Source organism: Anomaloglossus baeobatrachus, chromosome 4, assembly GCF_048569485.1.
Source record: "Anomaloglossus baeobatrachus isolate aAnoBae1 chromosome 4, aAnoBae1.hap1, whole genome shotgun sequence".
In the NCBI taxonomy this organism is placed as follows: domain Eukaryota; kingdom Metazoa; phylum Chordata; class Amphibia; order Anura; family Aromobatidae; genus Anomaloglossus; species Anomaloglossus baeobatrachus.
In genome coordinates, this window is record NC_134356.1 from 234,230,721 (window position 1) to 234,253,914 (window position 23,194).

A 23,194-nucleotide genomic window follows, 5' to 3' on the forward strand; every position below is an offset into this window, starting at 1 on the left:
TGTATGAATAGTCTGCTGGCTGTCCGGGCCGTACGCATTGGTTGACTTGTGTCAGTGTGGCGCCCCAGGACCTGGTCGCCACAACAGCATTGCCCTTCCAAAGGGTTAATGCTGTGCATGGAGGTAATGGGGAGGTCCATTGGCCAGCAAGTTTAACATCCACCGCAGTTCTCCCTCCGGCCAGCAGGGGGAGCTCTGAACCTGGAATTCCAGGGAGCCTTCCTCAAGTCTGACCTGAGGGAGGAAGTAGGTTCAGTCTGTAGAGAGAAGTGATAGTGAGCAGACGCAGAGTGTGCTGTCCTGTGGATCTGGGGCCTAGAGCTAGAGTAGCTTGGCCCAGGGAAGCAGGAGTAGCAGAGAGGCAGCGGAGAGACTCGGACATCGGAGTCTGTGGCCACCAGGGCTTAAAATACTCCCTGGTAGCCGAATCCGAAGGGCAGGAGAGCTGCAAGCACCTGGCCCATAAGCATCCCGAAGGTACAGCTGCAGCATCAGGGCCCGGTGTGGACTCCAGCAGAGAAGCACCAAAGAGGGCCTGCGCAGCCTGCTACAGAGGGAAAGGGACGTACCATCGGTCCCAGCAGCAAATAGGGCCATTGCTGGATTCAGAGAAGCAGGGTCCTATCATAACAAAGAAAAGCACAGGAGTAGGCCTCATACTCAGCTGGCCAGAAAGATCACCCCAAGTACTTCCAGGCCGACCGGATCCCCATCACCACCTGTAACGGTCTCCCAGGACTGGACTGTTCCCAAAGTAAAAGAGGAAAAGGTAAAGAGACTGTTGTTTGTGCCTGGTTCTTTCATTGCCTGTCGGCCCTGCACCGTGTTAGCCACACAACACCATAGACTTTCACGAGCACTAACAGTGTCCCCGGGGCTCCGCTCCACCTGTGGGGAGCAGTACCACCATTGCTGTTATATCATCACCCCGGAGGCCTCACACAGCAGCGGCGGCTTACTAGCCGCAGACCACAGGTGGCGTCACGAACACAAACTTTATTCATCAAGCCACATATTCTACTGACACCCACCAGGGCCACGGAGCCGGGCCCAGCCACCACTGACTACCACCGGACTAGTCCGGCCCGGCACCGGGTGTCCCATAGCCCTGGGGTGGGCGAGTCAAGTTTGGCGTCACGAACAGGATTTCGTGCCCGGTCCCACCGGGTACTGTGCGCCTGCAGAAACTGTGCTTAAAAGACTGTGTTACTGTTTGCAAACTGCCGCCGCCATCAGCCTCGCCGAGCGCAGGAAGAAGGGGAACGTGCCTGACAAAGAGCGCGAAGGGAGCGCGCCATCAGAGCAGAGCGCTGTTAACCCCGCGCGACCCAGAAGGGAATTTGAAAAGTGAATGGAGCCTGGTAAGGTTCACTAAGGGGGAGGAAGATGTCCGACTCGGAGGATGGGCAGGTGGCTGCCATAGCCCGAGACGCCGCGGCACCAGCCGAAGCAATCCCAGTCGCCGTCGCCCCAGCCCCCGCTGTAGCGCCGGTAATGCCGATCACAATGCCGTACATCCCGGGAGCGGAATGGCTGCCGCAGTACTCCGGGGAGTCCCATACCTTGAGCGACTTCAGAGAAAGTCTGCACAGCTTGTTCCGGGTGTATCCGCTGACTGAGAGCCAGAAGGTGGGCATATTAATGGGGCAGCTAGCCGGCGCGGCCCAGCGTGAAGTGACGTCCTGGCCTGATACAGATAAAGGGACAGCAACCCAGATACTGGCCAAGCTAAAGAGTACTTTTGACACCCGCACCGCAGCAGAAATAAAGATGAGATTCTTTGGGTGCAAACAACGGGCCACACACAGCATACGGGACTATGCCTTAAACTTGCAGGAGGCCCTGAAAGCAAACAATTAAACAGGTGGACCCAGAGAGTGTACGTGAAGAAGACAAACTCCTAACTGAGCAGTTCATAGAGGGGCTCCTGTCAGATGCCCACAGGACCCAGCTGCGTATCATGGTCCTGCAGAACCCTGCTTTGGACTTTGAAAAGTTTAAGGACCAGGCCATCCGGGTAGTGAGAGAATCTAGACCGAATGACCCAGTACCCCTCCGGCCTCTTGCTATCACGTACCCCGCGGTGGTGCCTGCAACACGAGCCGCTGCAGGGGCTGAGGCGCAGTCCCTGGATAAGGACCCCACTGCAGAGCTCAGACAGAAGGTCCAGGAGCTGACCAAGACTGTAGCTGCCCTTGCCAAGACCGTGCAGTCTCTAAAGGTGACTCCATCGCCTGCAAGAATCGAGTTGGCCTCCAGCCCAGATGACGTCCCATGGATGCGACAGAGGAGGATTCCGCCGACCCGAGGAAAAGATACAGACCGGTATGATTCAATGGGACAACCGATCTGCCGCCGCTGCAGCCAGGCGGGCCACATTGCACGACACTGTCCTTTAAATGGGCCGAGCCTGGGGCCAGGAGCCAACCCCCAGGTGTAAGGAAGCCCGGCTCAACCCCCAGCCGCAGCAAGTATGTGGGAGGACGACCGGTCCTTCCTATTGTGCTGGATCGGATCCCTTTGAATGCCCTCCTGGATACGGGGTCCCAGGTAACAACCATCCCTTATAAACTGTACAAAAGATATTGGGCTGATTCAGACATTGACCATGGCCCAGATGATGATTTAACAATTGTGGCCAGTAATGGTCAGCCCTTACCTCAAATTGGGTATAAAGAAGTAACCATTAAAGTGGGGCGGGTAGAATTGCCATGTCAGGGGATGATAATTGTAGATATTGATCGCAAAGAATCTGACCCACTGCTAACCATTGGTACAAATGTGATAGAAAATTGTATTGCCGAAGTGATAATTTTGTTGCAACAGGCGTCTGAAACTGCCAGCTCCGGGCAGCAGCGTGCCCTACAGAGGGAGATCCGAGCCCTGATGAGGAGGCAGCAGGTAGAGCTGGCCGGAGGAGAAATTGGCAGTGTGAGGGTAAGTGACCCCCTCCCCATTGCAATACCCCCAAGAAGTGAAATGTTGATATGGTGTCGGGCAGAAATAGGCCTCAAGGGTCAGGATTACCATGCCTTGGTAGAACCGGTGTATTCAGACAGTAGGCCTGGAGTCCTGATAGCCAGAGGGGTAGCAGACGTTCGCAAGGGGAGAGTGCCCGTCCGTGTCCTGAATTGTGGGGAGGAGGAAGCCAAATTGCCCCGGTACGCCACTGTAGCAAAACTGTACACTGTCAGCAACAATACCATCAAAGCAGTGGAACCCTTGATCCCGTCCGACCAGGCGGAAGACAATGGCTCCAAGGGGCAGCTGGAAGACTGGTGCCAAAATTTACATGTGGGCACCGACTCCACCCCCTCACACCAAAAGCATGGGGTTTACCGGGTGGTACAGGAGCAAACACCCCCTAGATTTTGGGCAGGTGAAAGGGGTTAAACATCAAATCCCCATGGGTGATCATCATCCCATTAAAGAGAGATACCGCCCTGTACCCCCCGCACAGTATCAGCGTGCCAAAGAGATGTTACGGGAAATGAAGGAGGCTGGGGTTATCAGAGATAGTTGTAGCCCCTGGGCAGCTCCACTAGTGCTCGTAAAGAAAAAAGATGGTACAATGAGAATGTGCGTAGATTACAGGCAAATTAACCGCATTACACATAAAGATGCTTATCCACTACCCAGAATAGAGGAGTCACTAACAGCCTTAAAGTCAGCTAACTATTTCTCCACCTTGGATCTCAGCAGTGGGTATTGGCAGGTTCCCGTGGCAGAGGCGGACAAGGAGAAGACTGCATTCACGACACCAATGGGCCTCTGCGAGTTCAACTGTATGCCATTCGGGCTCTGCAACGCCCCAGGGACATTCCAAAGGTTGATGGAGTGCTGCTTGGGCCACCACAACTTTGAAACCATGCTGTTGTACCTGGATGACGTCATAGTCTACTCCAAGACTTATGAAGACCACCTGAGGCACTTAGCAAAAGTGTTTGAGTCCTTGTCGAAATATGGCCTGAAGATAAAGCCGTCCAAATGTCACCTCTTGAAGCCAAAGGTACAGTACCTGGGTCATGTGGTCAGCGCAGAAGGTGTGGCACCTGATCCGGAGAAAGTCACCGTAATCAAGGACTGGCCAAGACCCACCACGGTAAAGGAGGTGCGGCAGTTCCTTGGGCTGGTGGGCTACTACCGAAGGTTCATTGATGGTTTCACAAAGATAGCAGCGCCCCTTCAAGATCTCCTGGTGGGCCAGCCAAAGCAGGCTAAGAAGCAGAGCCATCCATTTGAATGGAGCAGCCAAATAGAAACATCCTTTGTCCGGCTGAAAGGGGCTCTCACGGGAGAAGAAATTCTGGCCTACCCTGACTACAGCGAGCCGTTTGTACTGTATACAGACACCAGCAACGTGGGACTGGGAGCAGTTCTGTCCCAGGTGCAGGGAGGCAGAGAGAGGGTGATAGCTTACGCCAGTAGGAAGCTTCAGCCCACAGAAAGGAATCCAGAAAACTACAGTTCCTTCAAGCTGGAGTTCCTCGCTATTGTTTGGGCAGTGACTGAACGCTTCAAGCACTATCTGGCATCGGCCAAGTTCACCATCTTCACGGACAACAATCCGTTGACACATCTGACAACAGCCAAGTTAGGTGCGTTGGAACAGCGATGGATGGCCCGGCTGTCTAACTTTGACTTTACCATCAAGTACCGGGCTGGCAAGAAGAATAACAATACTGATGCGCTGTCCAGAATGCCTCACTTACCCGAGTCTGGAGAAGACCTGGATGAACTCGAAGAGATAGAGTTACCGGCTTTCCATCACCAAGGTGTTTCCCAGTGTGAGCATGCTGTAGGAGTGAAGCGCTCGAGCCAGCACGAGGTCTCGGTCAACCCATTACTCCACCATAATTGGGAAGAGACACAGAACGGTGACCCGGCCGTGCGATTGGTCAAAGAAAAACTAGCACAAGCTGAGACCCATCTTGGCCCAGATGCTCCAGAAGAAGCCCAGCAGCTGTGGAAGGAGAGGGGACGACTGTTCACATACCAAGGCAAGCTCTGCAAGAGATATGTCAACTGGCGAACGAATGAACTCGTCTGGCAGATAGTGGTCCCACAGAGGGATGCTCCAATGGTCCTAGCAGCTTATCATGATAACGCAGGACACTTCGGATGGAAGAAGTTGGAGACCCTACTCCGTGATCGGTTCTACTGGGTGCACATGAGAAAGACAGTCGAGAAGTGGTGCCGAGACTGTGGTCCGTGTAACCTGAGGCGGAAAGATGATGCCAGCCAGAGGTCTCCCCTACAGCCAATTGTCACGAAGCAGCCCCTGGAGTTGGTGGCCCTGGACCACGTGAAGTTAACACCAAGCTGGTCAGGCTATGTGTACGCCCTCACCATTGTGGACCGTTACTCTCGTTTCCTGGTAGTAGTGCCCGTGAAGGACCAGACAGCCAGAACAGCAGCTAGAGCATTTCAGGCATACTTTTGTCGACCTCACGGTTACCCTGAAAGGGTACTGACTGATCAAGGTCCTGCATTCGAGGCAGAAGTGTTCCAAGAGTTCTGTAACATGTACGGTTGTAAGAAAATCAGAACCACACCGTACCACCCCCAAACCAATGGATTGTGCGAGAAGATGAACCATGTGGTTATTGATATGCTCAAGACTCTACCTCTGGAAGAAAGAAACCAATGGCCAGAGAAGTTACCAGATCTGGTAGACCTGTACAACCATATCCCGGTAAATTCGACCAACTGCAGCCCTGCTTACCTGATGCGAGCAAGACCTGGCAAGTTACCTGTAGACTTTGAGATGGGGACTGAGTCACCTGAAGCGGTTCAGGAGATAGAAGATTGGGATACAGAGCGACAACAGCAGTACCGCAAGGTCCAGGAATGCGTAGAAAGGAGCCTGTCTCAAGCAAGAACGAGACAAGAGCAGCATTACATACAAACAGCTCCAGCAACTCCCTTAGCACCTGGAGAGCAGTTCCTCAAGAAAAAGCGGAGGGCGCATAAATTAGATGATCAGTGGGAGAATGAACCCTACACCATTATCCCCTCCAACTTTGACAATAGTAAGGTATGCCTCATAAGCAAAGATGAAGGCAAGACCTATCAAGCAGTTTCTCGAGACCGCCTGAAAGCATGCCCCGAACGGTGCAGAATCCAAAAAGAAGTAGAAGAAGTACAAGAAAGTCCCCAAAGTCCAGAAAAAGAGGAAGAGATGATCCAAACAATCCTTGGAAAATTCCCCAAAACTTGGACCCGAATAAACAATGCCATAGTGGTACCAGTGTTGACGTTCCCGCAGTTGGTCGAGCCAGAAACAGAAGAGGTTCCAGATCCACCTAAAGAACCGTCCGCTCCAACACGAGATGACACGCCAGCAGTGGAACAGGAGAATCAACCCCCTGTCAGTGGTGAACCTGTCATACCATTGGCGACTCTTAGACAACATAGGCAATCATCACACTTACCTATCAGGGTTAGGCCTACCTGTCGTGCTGAGGTAGAAGACACACCAAGTAGTCAGGGACAAACACCAGAGCTACGCAGGTCTCAACGCAGCACTCGGGGACAGCCCCCTCCAAGGTATAGAGAGTAAAAAGAAAGAGTACTTATTAGAATGTAAATAGTTATGTGAAATGTCTGTAATGTTGTGTACAAAATGTTTTTCTTTTTTGATTGAGGAAATAGACAATTGGGCCACTGGACTATGGGTGGCCAACACCTAGCTGTACATAGTTAGCACCAGTGTGCTCAGCACCCCTGAAGAAAAACCCGTCCGGCGTGCATAGAGTGGGGTCATCAATGCTCTGACGCACACCCAAAGCCTACGTTGGGGGTTTTATCGCGGCGGGTCCCCCATGGAGCAGTGTAATGGACACCCGGCAGGGAGCCACACTGGACTCTTATAGTTGTTTAAGGTTGTAACATGTATTTCTTGTTTTGTTTTCTACAGTCCGGGAGTACTGAATTTAACTAAGGGGGAGTGTGGCGCCCCAGGACCTGGTCGCCACAACAGCATTGTCCTTCCAAAGGGTTAATGCTGTGCCTGGAGGTAATGGGGAGGTCCATTGGCCAGCAAGTTTAACATCCACCACAGTTCTCCCTCCGGCCAGCAGGGAGAGCTCTGAACCTGGAATTCCAGGGAGCCTTCCTCAAGTCTGACCTGAGGGAGGAAGTAGGTTCAGTCTGTAGAGAGAAGTGATAGTGAGCAGACGCAGAGTGTGCTGTCCTGTGGATCTGGGGCCTAGAGCTAGAGTAGCTTGGCCCAGGGAAGCAGGAGTAGCAGAGAGGCAGCGGAGAGACTCGGACATCGGAGTCTGTGGCCACCAGGGCTTAAAATACTCCCTGGTAGCCGAATCCGAAGGGCAGGAGAGCTGCAAGCACCTGGCCCATAAGCATCCCGAAGGTACAGCTGCAGCATCAGGGCCTGCGCAGCCTGCTACAGAGGGAAAGGGACGTACCATCGGTCCCAGCAGCAAAGAGGGCCATTGCTGGATTCAGAGAAGCAGGGTCCTATCATAACAAAGAAAAGCACAGGAGTAGGCCTCATACTCAGCTGGCCAGAAAGATCACCCCAAGTACTTCCAGGCCGACCGGATCCCCATCACCACCTGTAAAGGTCTCCCAGGACTGGACTGTTCCCAAAGTAAAAGAGGAAAAGGTAAAGAGACTGTTGTTTGTGCCTGGTTCTTCCATTGCCTGTCGGCCCTGCACCGTGTTAGCCACACAACACCATAGACTTTCACGAGCACTAACAGTGTCCCCGGGGCTCCGCTCCACCTGTGGGGAGCAGTACCACCATTGCTGTTATATCACCCCGGAGGCCTCACACAGCAGCGGCGGCTTAATAGCCGCAGACCACAGGTGGCGTCACGAACACAAACTTTATTCATCAAGCCACATATTCTACTGACACCCACCAGGGCCACGGAGCCGGGCCCAGCCACCACTGACTACCACCGGACTAGTCCGGCCCGGCACCGGGTGTCCCATAGCCCTGGGGTGGGCGAGTCATCAGGAGCAGAGAGATACCAGACAGGAGATAGTGTGAACCTTAATAGTGGGTTAGGAATGGACGAGAACAGCAAGAGGGATAAAAATCGACCCTTAGATGGAGCGGCCTCAGGTAATTGAAGCTGGAGTGCAATCAGAGCCAGGCCCATTCAACTGTAATGGAATTGGGTGAAGTTTACTATCCTGTGGGAGTAGTCTACCTGCTGAGCGTCATTTCCATAGACGACAAGCAGCCTAAGGCATTAGGCCTTAGCCTGGGAATAATTGAACACGCATAGTGCCCGGAGCCGCTGTACAGCAAGCGGACTGTCACTACTATGATAGTATGTAGGACTTGATTGCACTGGGCCTTTTAGGACCAATAATAATGGACAAAAATCTGTGTCTGACAATGTGTGGGGAAACTGAAAACATACTGGAAGTGTTATTCATTATTTTCTGTGTAATGTTGTAACTGAAGAGATGCTCAAACTGTCCAGTAAGGAACTGCTGTGGAAAAATAACAGTTTATCTCTCAAATTGCTTGTTGGTCCAGACCAGCATAGAACAAAGGCATCATGTGGTCTGCCCATTCATAGCTCACATTATCGAAGTCCACACACCCATCCAGCATCATTTGCTTTATATCTACCTTATAGAAAAGTGTTTCTTCTTGCTTATAGTCACACAGTAACACTGCAGCAATAAGTCAAAATACTGGTTGTATAAAGTGGCAGCTGCTTTTTTGGCTTGAGTGGGTTTGTCCATTTGTGGCATTACTGTTGCGCTACCCACGGAGGAGCGTGGTAGTGAACCCACAGGACCTCAGAGGACTGTGGCAGCTGACCTCAGTGATGGACTTGGACAAAGCTTGGGGAAAGGAAAGGACTTTAATGATCACAGCGCAACCAGTTCCAAACAACAAAAGCTCCTAGAGTAGATTCCAGAGTGCAAGTACAGCCAGCACAGGAATACTCCAAATACTGGTAGGTATGAGTGAGTAGCATTGCACAGCAGGTAGAACTAGAGCACCAGCGAAGTTTGGTCCAAAGTGGAGGTAGATGGTAACAGCTAGCCAGGCCTTGATCCAGTAGTAGGAGAAATGTTGACACAGGTGCCTTGGTAAGTACCTACTCTGTCGGTGCTTGTTCCGATCCAGCGGGCTGAAGTGGAGTGGTCACAGCTGGGCATGGTATGGACTCTGTAGGGCACAGGGACTCAGGCAATGACTGGAGCAGCAGACAGGCATGGCCGGCGCTGAGCAGAGGCAAGGTACAGAGATTAGGAACAGGAGCAAGGTTAAACCAAAAAGCCAGGGAACAGGGACCTGACGGGAAGCAACACCACAATAAGGGACAAGAAGACATTGCTCAGGCACCTCCTAGAAGGGGAGGATGCCAAATATGCCCAGACCCTTTCCGTGATAGGCCGGGAAGCACTCCTAGGTTAAGGCGTACTGGCCCTTTAAATCCCAGTATGATGCTGCGGGCATCACCTAAGGAAATCCCTGGAAAACCTGTTCGGTGCACGCTTGCTTCTGGAGGAACAGCCCAAAGGCGGAGAGCTGGAGGAAGGTCCATGACTGTGATCCGAGTAAGAACCCTGTAGGGAAGGAAAGACAGTGGAATGGGCAGACATTATGGAGCCACGTGTTGGGCACCGACCCCCCCTGCCCAGTAGGGGTCAGACCCATGGCTGGAGGCATGACAAATACAAATAGTAAGTGGTGTTTATTCGAGCTTTGGAAATCTGAGTACTCCTCTTCCTGTGTTTATCGGAGGTAAAGCATAATATCAGATTATGAATAAGGATATTTTCACTGTCATGTTACTGTTTTTAGAGACTTATGACAGCTTTAGGACTGTAGCGTCTCATTTCCATCTGGGACTCTGCATTTAAATGTTGTTTTGTTTCTCTTGGTGCTGAAACAGTTAATGTCAGTTTTGCTGCTAGCAGCTTTCTAGCTGTGCAGGTCAGTTGCAGCTTCTCTGTAGCCACACCCCTTTGTGTTTTAGTAGCAGGGTTTCCCAGTAATCTTTGCTGATTATACAAAACTATTCTGGCCGCTTTGGCAGAAGGAACTGGTGTTGATTTGTCCTGAAGCAATATCTTCTCCATTTTGGTTTTGATTCCCCTGTATTAGTGCAGCATTGGCCCTAGTGAGCCTTACCTTCCCACTCACTAGCCAGAACTATTGAAGGGTCTTTTCAGGGCTTCAGGTTCCTGCTTGGCGACAGGTGGGGAGCATGTGTAGGGTCTGGCTAGGAGTGCAGGGTACAGCAGCAGGTAAAGGTAGGAGGTGTCCAATCTACCCTCTCACTAGCGCCAGGGCTCACTATTCTTATCGTGTTCCCCTTGTTTGTGGTGTTGTTGGGGGGTGTTTTTGTGGTGCGTCAGACATCTGTTGGTCTGAATATGCCCAGCACGTCTAAAAGCGGACATTACAATCAGCCATACATTTTTCCTGTGTCACCCTGGGAAACCCAACCCAGTGGATGAGTGGAGCCTACGCCCACTGGTGCCGCTGGCTCCCATCACCAGCACTATCCACGGTAGGAACACGGCATCACCTGGTGATCATAGTAGAAGTCGCTGGAGCGGACTCCGGTGGTGACGTAACACCCACCTTCAGAATACCAGTCTACAGCTGTCCACTTTACCTTGGCTAGTAATCCAAATTTGGGGAGGACTCCCCTTTTTTTCCTATTATTTATTTATAAATAAATAAACAGCATGGGGTGACCTCTAAATTGAATTACTTGCCAAGGTGAAGCAGCCAGCTGCAGTCTGCAGCCATCTGCTTTGCCTTAACTGGCTATCAAAACTGGGGGGGGACCCCACGTCGTTTTTTTAAACTATTTATTTATTTTTTGGCTAAACACAAGGCTAAACACTATTTAATGCCACATGAAAGTCACTGAAGGGTGTCAGCTTAGAATATGCAGAGGGATGGAACATTATATATGTGTTTGACATTTATCCATTCATGCATCCTAGCTTTTTAGGCTATGCGCCCACGATCAGGATTTCCAGTGTTTTGGACGCAGAGTGTTTCAGCTGCGCTTTGCTCCATTGTGCAATACAAGCACAGTGGAAGGATTTTTAGAAATCTGTTGCCCACTGTGCTTCTTTTCTCCGGAGCATAAACTGACCTGCGGTGCAACTTCCCAAGCCTCAGCATGTCAATTTATGCTGCGGAGACGAGAGTGTTCTTGGCAGGAAGAATAGAGCCAAAGTCCACAGCGGCCAGAACCCGGATCATGGACACGAGCAGCTGTGTTGTCCCGTGAACATTACTCACATCTCTGCAGGAAGGCTAGCACTGTGTACTAGACGCGGTGTCACTGGATCATGGGCACATAGCTTAAAACTGAGAAATTTGCTGCTACAGCAACATTTTTGTGAAGTACTTGTGGATTCAAAATGCTCACTATACCCCTAGATAAAATACTTGAGTGAGTCTCATTTCCAGAATGGGGTCACTTGTGGGGGGTTTCTGCAGTTTAAGTACATTAGGGGCTCGGAAAATGCAACATGATGCCTGCAATTTATTTCAGCCAAGTTTGTGTTCCAAAATTCAAATATTGCTCCTTCTGTTCTGAGCCCTCCCATTTGTCCAAACAAAGGTTTCTGACCACATGTGGGGTATCAGCACACTCACAAGAAATTGGGTAACAAAATTTGCAGTCCATATTGTTGTGTTATTTCTTATAAAAGTGAATAAATTGGGGCTAGAGCAACATTTTTAGGTAAAATGATATTTCTATTTTTTCATTCCATATCACTTTAGTTCCTGTGAAGCACCTGAAGAGTTAATAAACTTCTTGGATGTGGTTTTGAGCAATGTGAGAGGTGCAGCTTTTAGAATAGTGCCACTTTTGGGTATTTTTTGTCACTTAGGCCTCTCAAAGTCACTTCAAATGTGATGTGGTCCCTAAAAAAATAATGTTGTAAATTTTGTTGAAAAAATGAGAAATTGCTGATGAACTTTGAACCCTTCTAACTTCCTAACCCCAAAAAATGTTGTTTCAAATAATCTGAATATGTAAAAAAGACATGTGGGAAAAGTTATTTATTAACTATTTTGTGGTCATAAAAATGATAAGTATGAAAAATGCGAAATGTTCAAAATTTTCATCAAATTTCTGATTTTTTCACAAATAAAAGCAAAAATTATTGTCTAAATTTACCACTATCATAAAGTACAATATGTCATGAAAAAATGATATCACAATCACCGGGATCCGTTGAAGCGTTCCAGAGTTATAACCTCATAAAGTGACGCTGGTCAGAATTGCAAAAAAATGACCTGGTCATTAAGTACAAAACTGGCTTCATCCTTAAGGGATTAATTAGATGGGATCCAATATATTGAAGTACTGGTATATTCGTTTTAGTAATCATAACGTTTTGTGAATTGTTTTAATATAAAAATGTATTTATGATTCAATCATTTTTATTAGGTAGGTTTTTAAAGTTTGTAAATAAAACAGTTATAACAGAAACAAAATAAAACCCATTGTATAGCATTATATCATGCTATATCAAACCCAAATAATATAGACATATACAATAAAAGAAACAAACAAATAATATAGTATTAAAATTTGTAAAAACAATGACATAGAGTCGGTTTAAGATTTTCCATAGTATGATATTTTGAAATAATGTAAAGAGATGGATGTAGTCCAACACTTTTCTTATCAAACTAATTGTACAAGTATCATGTTGTATTACTTTTATAACAGAACTAGAACTAGGCTAGATTGAACATTTCATGTGTAGTTGTTAATAAAGTCAGTCCATGGGTCCCATTTTTGATGAAATCTGTTTCAAGAGTTATTAATGTATTTATGTCTTTATGTGGAGTTAACTTTTTTGTTTGTGGGAATATTTTGGGTGTTTTAGAAAAATACTCTAAAAACCTCACAGAGAATAAAAAAAAAACTGTTGGCCTAAAGGGTGTCTGTCCACAGGTTATTGCCCCACCATCTGCTAGCAGCATAATGTATGGGCAGAGACCCTGAATCCAGCAATGTGTCACCTACTGGGCTACTTGCTATCATTATGAAAAAAAAATAAAAAATAAAAAAATAAAAATTATTGTTTTATCTACTGTAAAACCAGCACTCCTCTGAATATTAATATGGAATATTAAGCTCTGTATAACCCCTCCCACAGCACTGATTGGTAGCTTTTTGCTCATGTACAGTGAACATAGAAACCTGTTAATGAGAGGTGGGGGCGGGGTTATTGTCACGCTGGTTTCTTTCCAGCGAGACTCGTTCTCATTTAATTGGACATTTTTTCCTTTTAGCACCTGAGGGGTTAATGCTTCTTTTGCAAGTGCTCTAAGGTATTTATTAGGCTGGACCTTTAAAAGGGCCCAGCATCCTTCACACAGTGCTGGTTATTTTCTCTCCACAGTTGATAGAGACAGCCTGTGTGTTCTATCCTTATTCCTGTAGCCTTCTGCAAACAAGGTGTAGTTTGCAGAAGCAATGTTATTTGTTATTTTCTTGTTTTTCTTTATTTTTTTTGTGCTGTTCCCTGGAGTTGTCCCGTTGAACAGGTAGGGGGTCTCTAGAGCAGGGTTCGTGTAGGAGACAAGGACAGGTTGGAGGGTCACGCCTCGCTACCTCCAAGTGTACCTGTGGGTTGAGGGCAAGTCAGGGTTCTCTAGCTTACAGGGTGAGAGAAGCCCCTGTCCCTGAGTAGCGGTCTGTGACAGTTATATAGAGAGTTTACTAGTCCTCTAGTGAATATCTCCTAATACAACAGAGATGTAAAATTACAGCAAGCAGAGTCACTATTTAGTAATATATCTCCTGGATTCAGGATCTCTGTCTATACAGAAAGTTACTCTGAGATAACAGAGCAAAAACATGCTGACACATTCCCTTTATTGGACAAGAAATATTTAAGTTCTCTTGCAGAATTTTGAAAACTGTTAAGAAGAGAAAGCTAAAAGGCAAGAATCTGCAAACGTAAGCAGTTTGTGTTATATTGTCGTATTAAATAAGTCTCAGGGTCTGAGATCTCAATAGCTTCATTTTCCTTTGGTCATTCAGTAAGGTGAAGGAGAAGCCTTCTACTTTTTCCTCGGTACAACTTTATGGCTTGCACCGAATACAAAGCTGCTTGTTTTAAATAAAAGTAAGTTAACGGTATAATGCTACAAAAGATCAAGGCATGAGCCTAGAAGAATTTACAGCTAAGCTGGTGGAATCCATATACTTTCCTTCTGGCCTTTTTAGAGTCTCGAAAAAAAGGAGACATAAGTATACAAAAACAATTTATCCAAACTCTGTTTTTCATGTCTGGCAACTTCTAATTGGAATATATCATCTGAAGATAACAGCATGACATTTTTCAAACATGAAAAATTTGGATAGGGACTTTCAATTCTGTCCAAAGGTTTAACAAGCAATGCCAATCACCTTAGAAATGGAAGAAACACACACTACTGTAAGGGATTGCCATGCTTCATTTGGGAATGTTTGCTGTTTTTGTAAAGTAATTTTTTTTTAACATACATACAGGTAGGAAATCAGATACTGATACCACATGACTTAACACTAGAACTACTGGACTCGTGACACCTATATAGAAATACATGGTGCAAAGTAGTCAAAATGACTACCTCAGTAGTTCTAGTGTTAAAAGGAACCCGTCACCAGTTTTTCGGCATATAAGCGGCGGCCACCACCAGTGGGCTCTTATATACAACATTCTAACATGCTATATATAAGATCCCAGGCCGCTGTGTAAAACATAAAAAACACTTTAGAATTTTCATCAACGGTCGCGCTGTAGTGGATTCTAGTCAGATGGGTGTCTCCGTTCTCTGCTGTGGCACCTCCTCTTTTGGCCATCTTAGTCCTCCTTCTGAAGCCTGTGTGCATGATGCGTCCTACGTCATACATACTCACTGGTCCCGTGCAGGCGCACTACAATGCTTTGATCTGCCCTGCTCAGGGCAGATCAAAGTGCACTTGCGCAGAACCTCAATGCCGGCGAGTGTGGATGACAAAGGACACGTCATGCGCCGCAGTTACTGAAGAAGGACCACAAAGATGGCCGCAAGAGGCAGCACTGGACAACGGAGATGCCCATCTGACCTATCTGCTCTACCCTGACCGTTTAAGTAAGTATTATAAAGTGTTTTTTTTTCGTTTTACACAGCGGCATGGGCTCTTCTATACAGCATGTTAGAACCAGTTCAAGACCAGGCCATTTACTCCCGTTTCTGATCAGACGGATTTTCATTTTTTCAAACATGCAGTCATCCCCTTCCTCCACAGCTAATTTTCGTTTTTGCAGTTTTAATATTTCCTTTCCTTTTTCAGATGGCCATAACTTTTATATTTTTGCACTGATAAAGACATATGAGGGCTTGTTTTTTTGCAGGATGGGTTGAAGCTTTGAACTACGCCATTCAGTTTACCATATAGAATAATGGAAGATGGCAAACAATTTTAAATGTAGTGCAATTGTGAAAAAAAAATTAATTCTGCCATTGTCTTTTTGGATTTTATTTTTTATGGTGTTAATTGCGCAGTAAAAAATATCCAGTCAACAGGATTCTCCAAGTCAGCACAATTTTGAAGATGTCAAAAGTATTTTTTTTATAATTTTATTGGCTTAATTCCTTCATCCCCGGGTGATTTTTTTTTCATTTTTGTTTTTTCCTCCCTTTCTTCCCAGTACCATAACTATTTTTATTTTTTCGCCATGTGAGGTTTTTTTTTCTTCAGGATGAGTTGTACTTTTGAACAATATCGTTCATTGTGCCCCATATTGTAGTGGAAAGTATGAAAAAAACACACATCTCACAACCTGCCTGCTTGATCCACTCCCATCTCACATCATCCCCAATCTCACCACAGTCTTCATCCCGACCCTAACCCATCTCTTCAACCATCACTAACAACTGGTGTATTCCCTTCATGCTTTAAACATGCCTCCATCACACCCATCCTCAAAAAGCCCTCCCTTGACCCTTCCTCTGTGTCAAACTATCGCCCCATATCACTTCTTCCTTATGCCTTAAAACTACTAGAACAGCATGTCCATCTTGAACTGTCCTCGTACCTCTCTTCCTGCTCCCTCTTTGACCGGTTACAATCTGGCTTCCGACCCCATCACTCCACTGAAACTGCCCTAACGAAAGTAACTAACGACCTACTAACCGCAAAATCCAAGCGACACTACTCTGTCCTTCTCCTCCCAGACCTGTCCTCTGCCTTTGACACAGTAGACCACTCCCTTCTACTACAAATTCTCTCGTCTCTGGGCATCGCAGACTTGGCCCTTTCTTGGATCTCCTCATACTTAACCAACCAAACTTTGAGCGTCTTCCACTCTCACACCACTCCTTATCTTGCCCCCTGTCTGTCGGAGTCCCCCAAGGTTCACTTCTTGGACCCCTGCTGTTCTCCATTTACACCTTTGGCCTGGGACAGTTTATAGAGTCCCACGGTTTTCAGTATCATATCTACGCTGATGATACGTAGATCTACCTCTCTGGACCTGACATCACCTCCCTACTAACCAGAATCCCACAATGTCTGTCTGCTATATCATTCTTTTTCTCTGCTCGATTCTTAAAATTGATCATGGACAAAACAGAATTCATTGTCTTCCTTCCTACTCACTCAACCCCCCCACCTGACATATACATCAATGTCAATGGCTGCTCACTTTCCCCAGTGCCACGTGCTCGCTGCCTGGGAGTAATCCTAGACTCTGATCTCTCTTTCAAGCCACACATCCAAGCCCTCTTCACCTCCTGCCACATCCAACTCAAAAATATTTCCCGGATTTGTACATTCCTTTCCCAAGAAGCTGCAAAAACCCTAGTACATGCCCTTATTATCTCCCGCCTGGATTATTGCAACCTCCTGCTCTGTGGCCTCCCTTCTAACAGTCTTGCACCCCTACAATCTATTCTAAACTATGCTGCCTGACTAATCCACCTGTCCAGCCGCTACTCCCCGACCTCTCCTCTCTGCCAATCCCTTCTCTGGCTTCCCATTGCCCAACGACTCCAGTTCAAAACACTAACCATGACCTACAAAGCCATCCACAATCTGTCTCCTCTCTACATCTCTGACCTAGTCTCCCGGTACTTACCTGCTTGTAACCTTTGATCCTCACAAGATCTCCTTCTCTACTCCCCTCTCATTTCCTCTTCCCACCATCGCATCCAAGATTTCTCCCGTGCCTCCCCCATACTCTGGAATGCTCTGCCTCAACACATCAGACTCTCGCCTACCTTGACAAGCTTCAAAAGGAACCTGAAGACTCACCTCTTCCGACAAGCCTACAACCTGCTGGAACCGCCAGTCTGATACAGCGCCGCACAATCAGCTCCACCCTAACCTACTGTATCCTCACCTATCCCTTGTAGACTGTGAGCCTTCGCGGGCTGGGACCTCTATCCTCCTGTACCTGTCTGTGTCTTGTATTGTTTATGAATATTGTACTTGTCCCTATTATGTATACCCCTTTCACATGTAAAGCGCCATGGAATTGATGGCGCTATAATAATAAATAATAATAATAATAATAATATATTAGACTTTTCTGGATGCAATTATAACAGATAGGTGTCTATTTTTTTTAGATTTTTCATTCCTTTATTGTTAATTGCAGAAAACAGGCGATTCTAATTTTTATATTTTTAAAAACATTTTTTCTACTTTTTACTTTTTTAGTCCCATTAGGTGAATTGAACCAGTAATTGCTTCTATTGCATACAGCAATACCAAGGTACTGTTGTATATAGTGAAAAACAGTCTCCTCCTGATTATAACAACTCATTGGCTCTCCGCGAGTGTATTGCATGAGGGGCCAATGAGAGCCCGAACTAATGTCTGGACCCAAATGCGATGCTGAAATATCAGTACTAGTGATTGACAAAGAACTTAAATAAGTACATTCCCACATTTAAATATTTTTAACTGATTTCTCCTGTAACTGGGACTGATATATTAGCCCCAGTCAGGGTATGTGCGCACGTTGCTTTTTACCTGCTTTTTACCTGCTTTTTTGCTGCTTTTTCTTCTGCGCTGTTTAATGCCAAAATGGATGTGTTCTTCTATTCAAGCAAAGTCTATGGGAATTTGGGTTTCTTGTTCACACTATGTTGTTCAAAATGCTGCCTTTTTGAGGCAGAACTTTGGTCAAAAACTCAGCTTTTCAAAGAAGCAACATGTCAATTGTTTTTGCCATTTGGGTTTTGCACTGCAAAGCTGAGTTTTTGACCAAAGTTCTGCCACAAAAAGGCAGCATTTTGAACAACATAGTGTGAACAAGAAACCCAAATTCCCATAGACTTTGCTTGAATAGAAGAACACATCCATTTTGGCATTAAACAGCGCAGAAGAAAAAGCAGCAAAAAAGCAGGTAAAAAGCAGGTAAAAAGCAGGTAAAAAGCAACGTGCGCACATACCCTTACAAGAGAAATTCAGCCTCCTGCAGCAGAGCAGATCTGTCTGGGCCTCCTAGGATCCAGCAGCTTCTCCTGTCACCCTACATCTATTGATCACATGACCCCTGGGTCCAGAAGAGGAAAGGCTGTCAGTGCTTTGCTTCGTATATGTTTTATAGATAGTGCTTGTTTAGCACTGTGTATAGAGCAACTGCTAAGGCAAAGATGGTAATAAACCATCTCTGTCTTCTCTATGGTGAGTCTGATTGTGTCTTACAACTGGCCCCCACTACTGCAGCTGTATGATCGTGCACAGTTATGCAGTCCAAATGTAGTTATGAGTAAGTAAGGTTTTAATTTTTATTTCATAAATCAATAGTGCATATGAAAGTAAAAATTTTTGTAATATCTCATCAGAAATATGTGCTTCTTTCTCCTCTTGGATTGATCTTTTGCACTCAATTTATGGGTAAAATATTTATTCAGTGAAGACAGATTTCCCAATTACTAAGAAAAAAGATGACAGTTGCTACTTATAATATTCTATGCAGAGGGGAAGGGTAGATGGGAAAGGAGCTGTAGGAACTAGGGCTGATCGAATCTGCCAAAATCCGGGACCGGCGGATCCCTACCGGATTGAAAAAAAAAATCCAGATCCGCTCCGAAGTCTATGGGGACCAGAATCCGGAGATTAAAAATGTTTGTGGAAGGGATACGGGGGTAGGAGAGTGCGCGGTGTACTCACCCGAGGCTGTGTCATGGCAGCAAACTCCTTCCTGGTTACGCTTTTCCCTTCTGGAGCCGACAATTCAATATTCATTGTTTTGCCCGCCCACCGGCATGTGTAATTGGTTGCAGCTAGATGTGCCCCCAACCTGAGTGGCAGCGTGTCAGCTGACTGCAACCAATCACAGGCGGCAGGACGGCCGGTGGGTGGGGAAATCAGTGCAAGTATCTGCGGGTCAGTATGGTGAACATGCATGTCTTTCAGAAACACATGCACGTTCCTGTCAGAGTGTGCGGCTGTGTCGGTGGTACGCTGTCAGACTCATGCAAGTCTGACATGACATCAGCCGACACAGCCTGCGCTCTCTGAGAATGAGCGTGAATGTACACAGAAACACATGCACGCTCCTGTCAAAAGTGTGCGGCTGTGCCGGTGATGCGCTGTTAGACTTGTATAAGTCTGACATGACATCAGCCGGCAGAGCCTGCACTCTCTGAGCATGAGTGACACGCCCACTCCAGGGCCAAGTGGTACTCAGAACTGGGACAGACTAGTCCAGGGATGTCAGCTATGGCTGTACTTGGCTCCGTGACCCTGGCGGTGTCTTTTTAATAAATAAAGGGGAGTTGATGATGGGAGTTATAGTCAATTTTAAATAAAGTATGTGATGCCACTTGCGGTGTGCGGCTATGAGAGGGAGCTGCCGCTGCGAAGTCTCTCACGGCTGGATCTGTTGGTATTGAGCAGCTCGGATGTTATGGCCCTCCATAAGTAGAGCTAAGCCCCAGGGCAGAATGATGATGGTTGTAGTATAGTGAACGTTGGTGATGCAGAGGTGCGGGAAGAATTCAGAAGACACAGGGACTGCGGTTCAACTGGTTCTTTACTCACTGGTTCTCTGGTACCGCCACCCACCTGGTGCTGGTCTCTGCCAATGTGGGTCACAGGTGATCCTGTGTTCCTTTGATCCCATTGCTGGTGTTGTGACCTGGTGAGCTCATCCTCCATGCACCCTTCTGTAATTGGTGGGTCCCCGTGGCCTGAAGCGTTTTGGGGTCCGCTCCTGGTCTCACTGTCCTGGCCCATATGGCAGGCAGCTTGAACCTCTCAATGGATTGCACCTCTGTCCAGTTCCCAGGTTCCCTCTTTGCTGCTGTGTCCTGGACTCTAAAGTCAGTGAGGAACCTTGATGATCCCCTCACCTAGCAGATTTAACAGGTGAGCCTAAAGCGTCCTCCTGAACTAGGGCTCTGAACCCCGCCTGTGCTCGGTCCCGTGAGTACTGACACTGTACTCTCCCTGGCGACCGTACTCCTTTAGCCCAACAATGTCACTCCTCGTGTTTCTCACTGGATCTGAGTCTCCTCACACCTTCCCTGACTCAACGTCAACTCCTCACTGACTTTCAAATGTCCCTGTCAACTGTCTAGACTAGCCCCTCCCCCTCCCGGGTTTCTGACAAGTTGGATTGGATAACTCCCGACCAATAGGTGACCATCCATCAGATCCGTCTCTAGCCTGTTACCCAGTCTGGAAAAAGGGCAAAGAAATGTGTGTGTTTTAAATGGTGTTGTTTGGTGTTTATTGGCACTGGTCTCCCAGGAAGCCTGGATAAGTACTGCACCTGTACCTGGATATTGTACCCTGTGACACCTGATGCCTCAGGGGCGCCACATGAGCGTGCATGTACCTAGAAACACATGCACGCTCCTGTCAGGAGTGTGCGCTGCTATGCTTCGCTGTCAGACTCATACAAGTCTGACATGACATCAGCCCGACACAGCCTGCGCTCTCTGAGCATCAGCGTGCATGTACCTAAAAACACATGCACGCTCCTGTTAGACGTGTGCACGGCTGTGCCGGTGATGCGCTGTCAGATTCGTACAAGGCTGACATGACATCAGCTGGCACAGTCTGCGCACTCTGAACATGAGTGTGTATGTACCTAGAAACACATACACGCTCCTGTCAGAAGTGTGCGATTATGCCGGTGATGCGTTGTCAGACTCGTACAAGTCTGGCATGACATCAGCCGGCACAGCCTGCGCTTTCTGAGCAAGAGTGATCATATACACAGAAACATATGCACACTCCTGTCAGAAGTGTGCTCAGCTGTGTCCGTAATGTGGCTTTTTTTTATAAAACCGACGTGCGGTCCCCCCTAATTTTCATCCCCAGCCATGATAATACTGGCTCTTTTCGATTGCCCCGGAGCGATGGCAATTGGGGTAATAAGGGATTAACAGCAGCGCACAACTGCTACTAAACCCTAGGTTAGTGTGATAGCACAGGCATCTATGAGATACCTGCATCACACTAACCTGTAAATAAATGCAAATAAACACAGACACAGAAAAAAATCTTTTATTTGGAAAAAAAAAATACAAACACACACCCTCCTTCACCTCTTTATTAACCCCCAACACCCTGCAGATCCGGCGTAATCCACACAAGGTTCACGTCGCTTCAGCTCTGCTACATAGCCAGCGGCCATAGAGCATGACCGCAGGCTGTGCACACAATGAAAGCCGTGATGACTGCACGGCAGATACTGTCACAGACTGCAACCAATCACAGACGAGAATGGCCGGTGGGCGGGGAAAACACGGAAAGCTGTGTGTATACGATGCACAGTACAGGAAGTGAATGCGCGACCCGGAAGCAGTGTGCCGTCATGACACTGAGTCTCGGTAAGTATGAAACTCTGTTTTATCTTTGTATTTCTTTATTTTTCAATTATTTTCCCCAGTGCACCCGGAATTCTGGATCCGGATCTGACACCCGGAAATCTTTCAAACCGCGCGGATCCAGACTTTTACAGTTTGGATCCGCTCAGCCTTAGTAGGAACACATTTTTCTGCTATTGTTCTTGAAACAAAGTTATGCTTTCATGGGAACCTGTCTCATGGAAAAATGATATTAACCTGCAGATATGGGGGGTTAATCTGCAGGTTAATAGCATTCTAAACCTGCCTGGTGTCTACACATTGAACCCCGCTGCCAGGAGGAAAAGAACTTTAATCCTCCCAGCAGCGTTTCGGAATCGGTCTTGGGGATGTAACCGGTGCAGTTTGGCCACCACTCTGTATATGGAGAGCAGCAGCTATAGCCACCCTCCGCACTGCCTGACAATAGACTCAGCGGTTACAGCTGCTATTCTCCACACAGAGCGGTGACTGATCCCGTGCCGGTACTGCTGCCTCCATAACTGAAACTGGAACGCTGTTGGAAGGATTACAGTTCATTCCCTCAGAGCAACAGGGTTTAATTTGCATTCAGAATGCCATTAATCTGCAGATTAATCCCATATGAGCAGATTTATAGCATTTTTACACTTGATAGGTTCCCTTTAAGGGCTAACTTGTGCATAGGTTTACTCCAGTGGTTCCCAAACTCCAGTCCTCACGAGTCACGACCCCCAACAGGTCATGTTTTCAGGATTTCCTTCATATAGCACAGGTGATGCCTTGATAATGATTCCATCACCTGTTCAAAAGTATGGAAATCCTGAAAACATGACCTGTTGGGGGCCATGAGGACTGGAGTTTGGGAAACACTGGTTTACTTACACATGCTAAAGACATATTGATGGGGAGAGTGTTGCTGTTGTATTTAAAGTGCAGTGGAATTCATGGTGCTATATACTGTATGTGAATAAATATTATTATTATTATTTTAGATGGCCATATATCATTAGTTGCACATCTGCTGCTCACCGGTGTCAACACTTGATCAGATAAGTTAAATACCACATTTCCTTACACTCACTACTTAAGCTACGCATCATATACCATAATTTGGTTATGCCCATTGTCTTAATACTAACTCGTTTTTCCCTGACTTTGACATTTCAGCTCATTGATGACTTTTGATTCCCAATGTTATTAGAATTTTGACTCTGACATCTGGCTACACATCTACCTACACCTTCACCTGCCAGTTTCTGTTGTGCAGTTCCCACTGATTGCAATCCCCCATGATCTTCTCCAATCTGAGATGGAGTTAAAGGTGAAGATGACAGCTTCATTAGATTTCTGACCCTAGGTTAGTCCTTGCTAATTTGAGAGTGGTAA